The sequence below is a fragment of the Crinia signifera genome, chromosome 4, assembly GCF_055691185.1.
Source record: "Crinia signifera chromosome 4, ASM5569118v1, whole genome shotgun sequence".
Classification (NCBI taxonomy): domain Eukaryota; kingdom Metazoa; phylum Chordata; class Amphibia; order Anura; family Myobatrachidae; genus Crinia; species Crinia signifera.
The window spans coordinates 307,972,654-307,982,080 of record NC_139220.1 but is presented as its reverse complement, the minus strand read 5'-3'; positions in this window follow the sequence as shown (position 1 = coordinate 307,982,080).

Here is a 9,427-nt window from a genome sequence, read left to right as displayed (position 1 = left end):
GGTCCCGCGGCCAAAGCAGTCAGCCTGGCCAGGGGCCCTGGGGGAGTGGGGACCCCCCCTATAATGGGCCTCCCCCTTCCAGGACTTACCTGACCAGGCTGAAGCCTGGTGCTGTCCCAGGTGGCCCTGTGCGGTGGCCACCGGGCTGATTCAGTGTAAAAAAATAGAATTAAAAACTATTGTTTTAAACTGTGGAACTATGAGTCCCAGCAAGCCTCCCCCGCAAGCTGTGACTTGGAGAACCATAAGTCCCAGCCTGCGGGGCATTAAAGGGCCCGCTGGGTCTTGTAGTTCCACAGTAAAAAAAAAATAGTTAAATACACACTGACACATTAGAAAAATAAAAGTTTAATACATACATTACACAAACACACTGATACTTACCTATCTTGATCCCGTAGGTAGGTCCCAGGGTCCGGTCCGGTGGCTTGGTTCAGGGGCTGAACAAAAGATGCCGGGGTGGTCGCCAAAGGAGCAAGTGAGTAGGATTTCCTTCCCCAGGTACCCCTTTGGATTACTACGGATCCTGGACCCCGGACTCTTCATCCCTGGAGACCCGGACCAGCCCCAGAACCAAGCGACCGGACCCTGGGACCTACCTATGGGATCAAGATAGGTAAGTATCAGTGTGTTTGTGTAATGTATGTATTAAACTTTTATTTTTCTAATGTGTCAGTGTGTATTTATTTAACTATTTTTTTTACTGTGGAACTACAAGACCCAGCGGGCCCTTTAATGCCCCGCAGGCTGGGACTTGTGGTTCTCCAAGTCCCAGCTTGTGGGGGAGGCTTGCTGGGACTCATAGTTCCAGAGTTTAAAACAATAGTTTTTAAATCTATTATTTTACACAGAATCAGCCCGGTGGCCACCGCACAGGGCCACCGGGGACAGCACCAGGCTTCAGCCTGGTCAGGTAAGTCCTGGAGGGGGGGACCCCTTTATTGGGGGGGGGTCCCCACTTCCCCAGGACCCCTGGCCAGGCTGACCGGTCAGAGGGCTGAATGCTTTGGCCGCGTGACCTTATATAATAAGTGTCCCCCGGCTGTGGCATTACCCTGCTGGCTGGTTTGGCCTGGGGCTGGTTCTTAAAATATGGGGGATCCCTGGTCATTTTGTCCCCCGTATTTTGGGAACCAGCCCCGGACCTGGAGCCTGGGGCTGGTTTTAAAAAATCAGCGAAGCCCTATTTGTCGGGTTTCCTGATTTTTTTAATACCAGCCCTGGCTCTTCAGCCTGGTGCTGGTTACGGCTGTGGGGGGGACCCCACGCCGTTTTTCTTTTTTAGTCACCCTGCCAGAGATGATGCAGCTATGGAACGCCCACGTGGGCGTTCCAGCTTTGGCAGTATAGTCGCAAGGACGGCAGTATATCGGTCGAATGTGCGTACACACTGCACTTTTGTTCCGATATGGGGCCGATGAAAATTAAGCAGCAAAGAACCGTCGACCGACCGAGTATGGACGGTCAAGACAGTTTTTTGCCGTTTATGGCTCGTACGGGACAGCGTACACACATATACAATTGAACGGCCGTCCGACCCAGAACAGAAGAACGGCCCGACAATTGTATATATGTGTACCCAGCTTTATGCCACAGTGCATATTGCCTTTGCCTATATCTAGACACTCCAGCTGTTGTTGAAATACGCATCCCAGCATGCCCTGCAACAGTTTTAGAATGGCCAAATAGCAAAACAGTTTCAGGGCATTCTGGGATATGTAGTTCAACAGCTGGAGGGCCAAAGGTTCCCTATCCCTAATCTAGACCGTCAGCTCAGAGCACCTCACCTAAAAAAAAACCTTGTCACACTCACTAACTCTTCAGAAACCATATAATCTTATATGTTGGAGACCGCCTGGGTGCAATAATGTGTTCCAGCTAATGTAACAACTGGAACAGCCATAGGTGTGTGCATGGGGGAAGGGGGCCCAGCCACCCCCTAATGACCACCACAGCCCCCACTGCCTCCGGCCTCCAACCCACAGCCCCTCCACTGTGCACAGTCTGTCCTCGGTGATCCCGCAACAAATGGCCACCTCCTTAAAGTTGACAGACACTAGAAGTCCTGCCTGAGCTCTAGTGACTGTCAGCGGAGAGCAGTGCGCTCGCCGTTACCTGGAAGTGCAGATTCCGGGTGCGCTGTTAGAAATGAACCCCCTTGGCAACGGACATGTGCTCCCTCCCCAACCTGGCATGCAAGTCCCCTTGGCAACAAGCATGCAAACCCTCCTCCCCTGGCAATGAGCATGTAAATACCCCATGGGCAATGAGCAATACAATTGTGGAGATGAGCATGTAGGTAAGTGCCACTTATGTGGTATAATATGCGTTGTGTGTGTGTGTGTGTGTGTGTGTGGGGGGGGGGGGGTATAATGTGTAATAGGCAGTACGGTGTGGTATAATTTGTAATGGCCATTTTGGTAGTGGCATTATGTGTAATGGGCATTATGGTGTCAATTTTTGCAGTACCCCTTCCCTATTTCTAGTGTGTGTGTTGGGGGAATAATTCATTCTGAAGCCCATATACATAAGTTAGTTTGCATTGATTCCCAGTAGGGCCATCTTGTCTGTCCTAAACATATGTACATGTACACACTTACATGCTAGGGTTAATTTGTCTGGAGCCAATTAATCTACCAGTAGATTTTGGAGTGCAAAAGGAAATCCAAGTACCCAGAGGAAACCCACTCAAGCAGGGGCAGATTAAACAAACTCCACACAGTTGGGGTTGTGGTGGGAATCAAACCCATTAATATGGGGCGTACTGATTGCTCTCTTTATACAGTATATATCATTTCTGTAGCCCTAGTTTAACATAAAATAATTATAATTAGAAAAACTCGGGACATTTAAAAATAAATAAAAAGCTATCAAGCAGCAATAAATAGCTTTTCAATCTATTTATTATACCAATCAATGGCAGATTTTAGCTATGGGTTGCAGGACTGTAGCCCTCCTCCTGTAAGATCCTCCACTGGAGGAGTCGGGCTGAACTGGCTTCACTGTGACTTCCGACTGCACAGGCAGTCCCATTGGGAGGTGTTTCCTCCCTCCGGGACTGCCAGTCCAGACTGCGAATAACATTGAGCTGGCTTCCTGTAGAAGACCACCCCCTGCTTCATCGTCAGCCCAAGCCAAATTCTATGGGCTGCAGCCAATGCAGTCCATAAAAGCTGGCGTTTGTGCATGTTCAGTCAAGGGGCGGTGGCAGCAGCGGCTCTCCGGCAGCATGGCGGAGGCAGCCCCCCTAATAAGAAATAAAATAGATATAACCAAGCGCAGGGCACTAGTGAAGGTCCCAGCTTCCGTTTATAAGGGATACTCAGCCCTCAGAAATTACAAAAAACATACACACCAAGTAAACGGCGCTAATGGACCACACTAGTTAGTATTCAAAAAGGTATAAATTTATTAAAAAATTATATATAATACACAATAATACAATTTTAACAATGCCACCGGCCGGTAGAGCTATCAAAAATGTGCACAATAATTTCTGGCCATAAAAAATACAAGAAAGAAAGCTTCTTTCATTAGGCTGCAGCGTGTGACTTAGGATCAATGTTCCATTATTATTAAATCTAGGATTGCCTAATTAGGCTACAGCATATAATGGATCTGAGGCTTGGTAGCTTTAAATCCTCTCAGTAGTTTAACAGTCCCAGAGATCTTTTGGGCACATAGATAAGCGTTGATGTTAAATGCAAGCGTGTTAGTCAGTCACACAATTAGGCTTGGTATAGAACAGCCCTTAGAATTGCTCCTTGTATAAAAAACTGCAGGTGCTCATTCATTCAAGCAAAGCAGCGTATTTGAGTAAAAGTAATATTGATACTTAGGCTTCCAAGCGAGTGCAGCACGTTGATGCCCACAAATGGGTGAGAGTTCGCTGGCCTGAAGCGGGTCCCCAGCTGCTGGTCTTCCCAATTTTGCAGCTCCTCTCTGGGACTCACAGCTCCGGCAGATTTCTCCCCAGCTCACGTGGTCTTGCTTGTTTTGCCGAAGTAACAGTGACGCTCGATGACGCGTTTCCCCGCCTTCTGGTCAGCGGCTTCATCAGATGGTTTGTCACAGTGCAGCTCCGTCTATTTGTACCTGCTCGCGCCGCCCATATGGGCGTGTATTCAGCTGTAATCAGATTCATTGCGCGGCAGCTCCGTATGTTTCTAACCAAGCCTCGTTTTCACGTACATTTTGACTGATGAAGAGAGCCAAGCCTCGTTATCATATTAGTCACAACAAACTTTACTTCTTTTGTACGGCAACCAAGCCTCGTTATCGTGCCTGGTCTCCATTTTTACTTTCACTCATGTACGCGGCTCCGTTATTTAGTGCAAATTAGCAGTATTAGTTAAAACCAATATTCACATACGAAATAATAATACTAGAATTTACTTTAATCGCCATGTCTATAAAATAAAGAAAAAGTATATGTACACATACAATTACATCATAATTCTGTTCCCAGAACAGAGAGAGGGGGGGAAAAAGAAAAAAGGGGGAGGAAAAAATTAAGGGGAGAAATGAACGATGGGAAAAATGGGAAAATGTATTGAAAGAGAGAGATAAAGATTGGGGAGAGATAAATTCCCCAAACCAATCAAAAAATACATATATATATATATATATATAGTAATCTGAATATATACATACTTTCTATAGTAATATAGTTAGAGGTTTTTAATCCTCTTTTCTTACAAAAAGTATATATATATATAAATATATATAAATAAAATAATAATAAAAAAATAACAATAAAAATAACGATAAATATAAAAATAAAATATTTAGCTAAAATAATAGAAAACATACTTTACTAAATTAATATAAATAACAGTAATTAAATAATTAGTATTCTTCATTATCAATAATTGATAATGGGTAGTAAATAATAACCTATAATCCCAGATATTAACAGAAATACCAATAACAATAATATTCCTATCCAAAAATTGGAAAAAAAGGTATACATACACATATGCATTCAAAGATACCTAATAAGGGTATCAGAGGTATATAGGTAAAGGGACTGGTCTTTGTTTTGAAAAAGGAGAGGGGTATAGGTCCTAACTAAATTGGAATTGGGCCATTGGATTTCATATGTTATTCAGTTCTATGGTTTCGTTTAAACCATTAGGTATCATTGTCCCTAACTGGAAAATCCAGTAGGCCTCTCTTCTACATAGCATTCCAAACCGATCACCCCCTCTTTTTGTGGGTTTGATATATTCGATGGCTTTTACTGTGATATTATTCGTACAATGATTCTGACAGATGGAGATGTGTTTAGACAAGGGGTGTGTTCTAACACCGGTTATTATGTTACGTTTGTGTTCCATAAAGCGTATATGTAGACATCTTGTGGTGCGACCCACATATTGGAGGCCGCACCCACAGTTTATCAAATATATTACATAAGATTGTTTACAGTTAATAAACTCTTTGATTTTATAAACATTTTTATTTACAAATGAACTGAAATCTACACTCTTTTGTTTTTCGCTATGTGCACATGTGTAACATCTGCTATTACCGCATTTATGAAAGCCTATCGGGAGTTTTTTGAGCCAGTCCTTTTTATCATCTTTTATATCTTCTTGTTTTTCCCTACTGAAATGACTACACACTAATTTATTCTTAAGATTATCTCCTTTTCTGAAGATTACTTTATTCTTATCACCCAAAATTTCCTTTAATAAGTCGTCTTGTTTCAAAATGAGCATGTTTTTATTTATAATTTTCTGTATTTCTTTAGCGCAGTTATTATATTGAGTCACAAACGATATTTGTTTATTTCCTGTTTCTGTTACCTCATTCTTTTGTTTTCTCTTTGTTGTTGTTTCCATAAGCAGTTTTTTTCTTTCCATTTTATCTACCTCGTGTTTTGCCCTTTGGACAAGGTTAATTGGATAGCCTTGTTCCAAAAAGGTCCCTACCAAGTTTTGTGATTGTTTATGGAAAGCTTCATCAGAGGAACAATTTCGCTTCAGCCGGATTAGCTGACTTTTTGGTATATTGTCTTTCCAGACTTTTGCATGGGCACTGTCATATTTTAAATAGCGATTCTGATCGACTGGTTTTACATATGTTTGTGTTTCTATTTTATTGTCCTTCACAGCGAGCGCAATATCCAAGAAGTTTATGTGTTAGAACACACCCCTTGTCTAAACACATCTCCATCTGTCAGAATCATTGTACGAATAATATCACAGTAAAAGCCATCGAATATATCAAACCCACAAAAAGAGGGGGTGATCGGTTTGGAATGCTATGTAGAAGAGAGGCCTACTGGATTTTCCAGTTAGGGACAATGATACCTAATGGTTTAAACGAAACCATAGAACTGAATAACATATGAAATCCAATGGCCCAATTCCAATTTAGTTAGGACCTATACCCCTCTCCTTTTTCAAAACAAAGACCAGTCCCTTTACCTATATACCTCTGATACCCTTATTAGGTATCTTTGAATGCATATGTGTATGTATACCTTTTTTTCCAATTTTTGGATAGGAATATTATTGTTATTGGTATTTCTGTTAATATCTGGGATTATAGGTTATTATTTACTACCCATTATCAATTATTGATAATGAAGAATACTAATTATTTAATTACTGTTATTTATATTAATTTAGTAAAGTATGTTTTCTATTATTTTAGCTAAATATTTTATTTTTATATTTATCGTTATTTTTATTGTTATTTTTTTATTATTATTTTATTTATATATATTTATATATATATACTTTTTGTAAGAAAAGAGGATTAAAAACCTCTAACTATATTACTATAGAAAGTATGTATATATTCAGATTACTATATATATATATATGTATTTTTTGATTGGTTTGGGGAATTTATCTCTCCCCAATCTTTATCTCTCTCTTTCAATACATTTTCCCATTTTTCCCATCGTTCATTTCTCCCCTTAATTTTTTCCTCCCCCTTTTTTCTTTTTTCCCCCCTCTCTCTGTTCTGGGAACAGAATTATGATGTAATTGTATGTGTACATATACTTTTTCTTTATTTTATAGACATGGCGATTAAAGTAAATTCTAGTATTATTATTTCGTATGTGAATATTGGTTTTAACTAATACTGCTAATTTGCACTAAATAACGGAGCCGCGTACATGAGTGAAAGTAAAAATGGAGACCAGGCACGATAACGAGGCTTGGTTGCCGTACAAAAGAAGTAAAGTTTGTTGTGACTAATATGATAATGAGGCTTGGCTCTCTTCAACAGTCAAAATGTACGTGAAAACGAGGCTTGGTTAGAAACATACGGAGCTGCCGCGCAATGAATCTGATTACAGCTGAATACACGCCCATATGGGCGGCGCGAGCAGGTACAAATAGACGGAGCTGCACTGTGACAAACCATCTGATGAAGCCGCTGACCAGAAGGCGGGGAAACGCGTCATCGAGCGTCACTGTTACTTCGGCAAAACAAGCAAGACCACGTGAGCTGGGGAGAAATCTGCCGGAGCTGTGAGTCCCAGAGAGGAGCTGCAAAATTGGGAAGACCAGCAGCTGGGGACCCGCTTCAGGCCAGCGAACTCTCACCCATTTGTGGGCATCAACGTGCTGCACTCGCTTGGAAGCCTAAGTATCAATATTACTTTTACTCAAATACGCTGCTTTGCTTGAATGAATGAGCACCTGCAGTTTTTTATACAAGGAGCAATTCTAAGGGCTGTTCTATACCAAGCCTAATTGTGTGACTGACTAACACGCTTGCATTTAACATCAACGCTTATCTATGTGCCCAAAAGATCTCTGGGACTGTTAAACTACTGAGAGGATTTAAAGCTACCAAGCCTCAGATCTATTATATGCTGTAGCCTAATTAGGCAATCCTAGATTTAATAATAATGGAACATTGATCCTAAGTCACACGCTGCAGCCCCCCTAATAGACTGTATCCAGATCTTGATTAATGAAAGCATAGGACAATTATCAGAACTTTACTAGATGCTGCTCACACGGAGCCGGCATGCTCTAGACACCGGGCAAACTGCAAGCACTTTGCTTACAAGGACTCCAGGCTTCTACCAGTACTGGAAACTAATGCACACAACCCCTCGGGACCCAAGTGTGCAGAAATTAAGGATACAAAGCTCCTGTTTGCTTTGTCACACATCCTCTACTAACACCTGAGCAAACTGCCGCCGGGGCTGTTCTGTCTGTGGAGTGTGCCAGAACCTAGGCTTACCTGTTTGCCATGTGTCCAGATACGAGTGAGCGGGATGACGTTCTACATGGAGGCACATGGAGGTTCTCCATACAGGGGCAAATTCTCAAATTAGCTAGGCACTGATAAAATATTCTATGTACCACAAAGATAGATATTTCATCTGTGATTGATACAGCCTTGACACCGCAGGCAAGCGCGCACGGAAAAGGAGCTTGCCCATGCATTATGGGAGTGTGGCCTTGTTTTATGCCCTGTAAAAGCATGACTGGACAGAGGGGGCTACTGCCGGGGGCCCCTTTCAGCATGAGGGCCCCAGAGCAGCCTAAGGCAGAGCAAATGAAAAATAAAACATTGCTTACAGCAATCCCGTTATCGCTGGCCAGCATTGGGCGGCATCCGTCCTCCCCCTGTCCTCATCCTCTAGTGGTCACACTGAATGTTGGTTGTGACTTCATCACGCCTGACATGATCAGCGAGGAGCGCCGAGAGAGGAGCCACCGCCACGACGGACAAGGCAGAAGAGAAGAAATCAGAAAGAAGGCAGTAGAAAGGTAAGTGAAGGGCAGTACATTGCATAATGGAGGCACAGAGTGAATTTGGGGAACATTTTCATTGTTTTTCAACTTCAAGCCTTGTTTAAAGGTGCGTACACAGGGGGTTGATTTTTGCTAATATCGCGGGAAATATGGTCGCTGAGCGACCATATTGCCCGTGATGGGAGTGTGCACCGGCGATATATCGCCGGGTGCGCGTTCCCGTTTTTTCCCCGTAGTGATCGCTGGTCCCAGGAACATGCTCCTGTGACAGCTGTCCATACTGTGATGTCCACACTGTGATGAAAGAAATAATGGTTACAAATTTAAAAAACTTTTTTTTTTTTACTAGCATTTTGAGGTCCAATAAATGCTACCTGGAAGCTGTTTGGTTGCTACGGGCAACTGCTCAACTGGTTCACTTCACTCTTTTCACTGCATCAAAAACCCAGAGCCACAAGCCTGCTTGCTTTGTTTAGCAGGCACCAACCAGGATTGCTCCACATTTAGGGGGCTATTTTGGTTCACTCTTTCTGACAAGTTCCTTCTTAGATGGACAAAACCATGTGCACTGCAGGTGGGGCAGATGTTACTTGTGCAGAGAGTTAGATTTGGGTGAGGTTTTACTTCAAAGTGAAATCTATATTGCAGTGTAAAAATAAATCAGTCAGTATTTGCCCTGCACAGAAACAAAA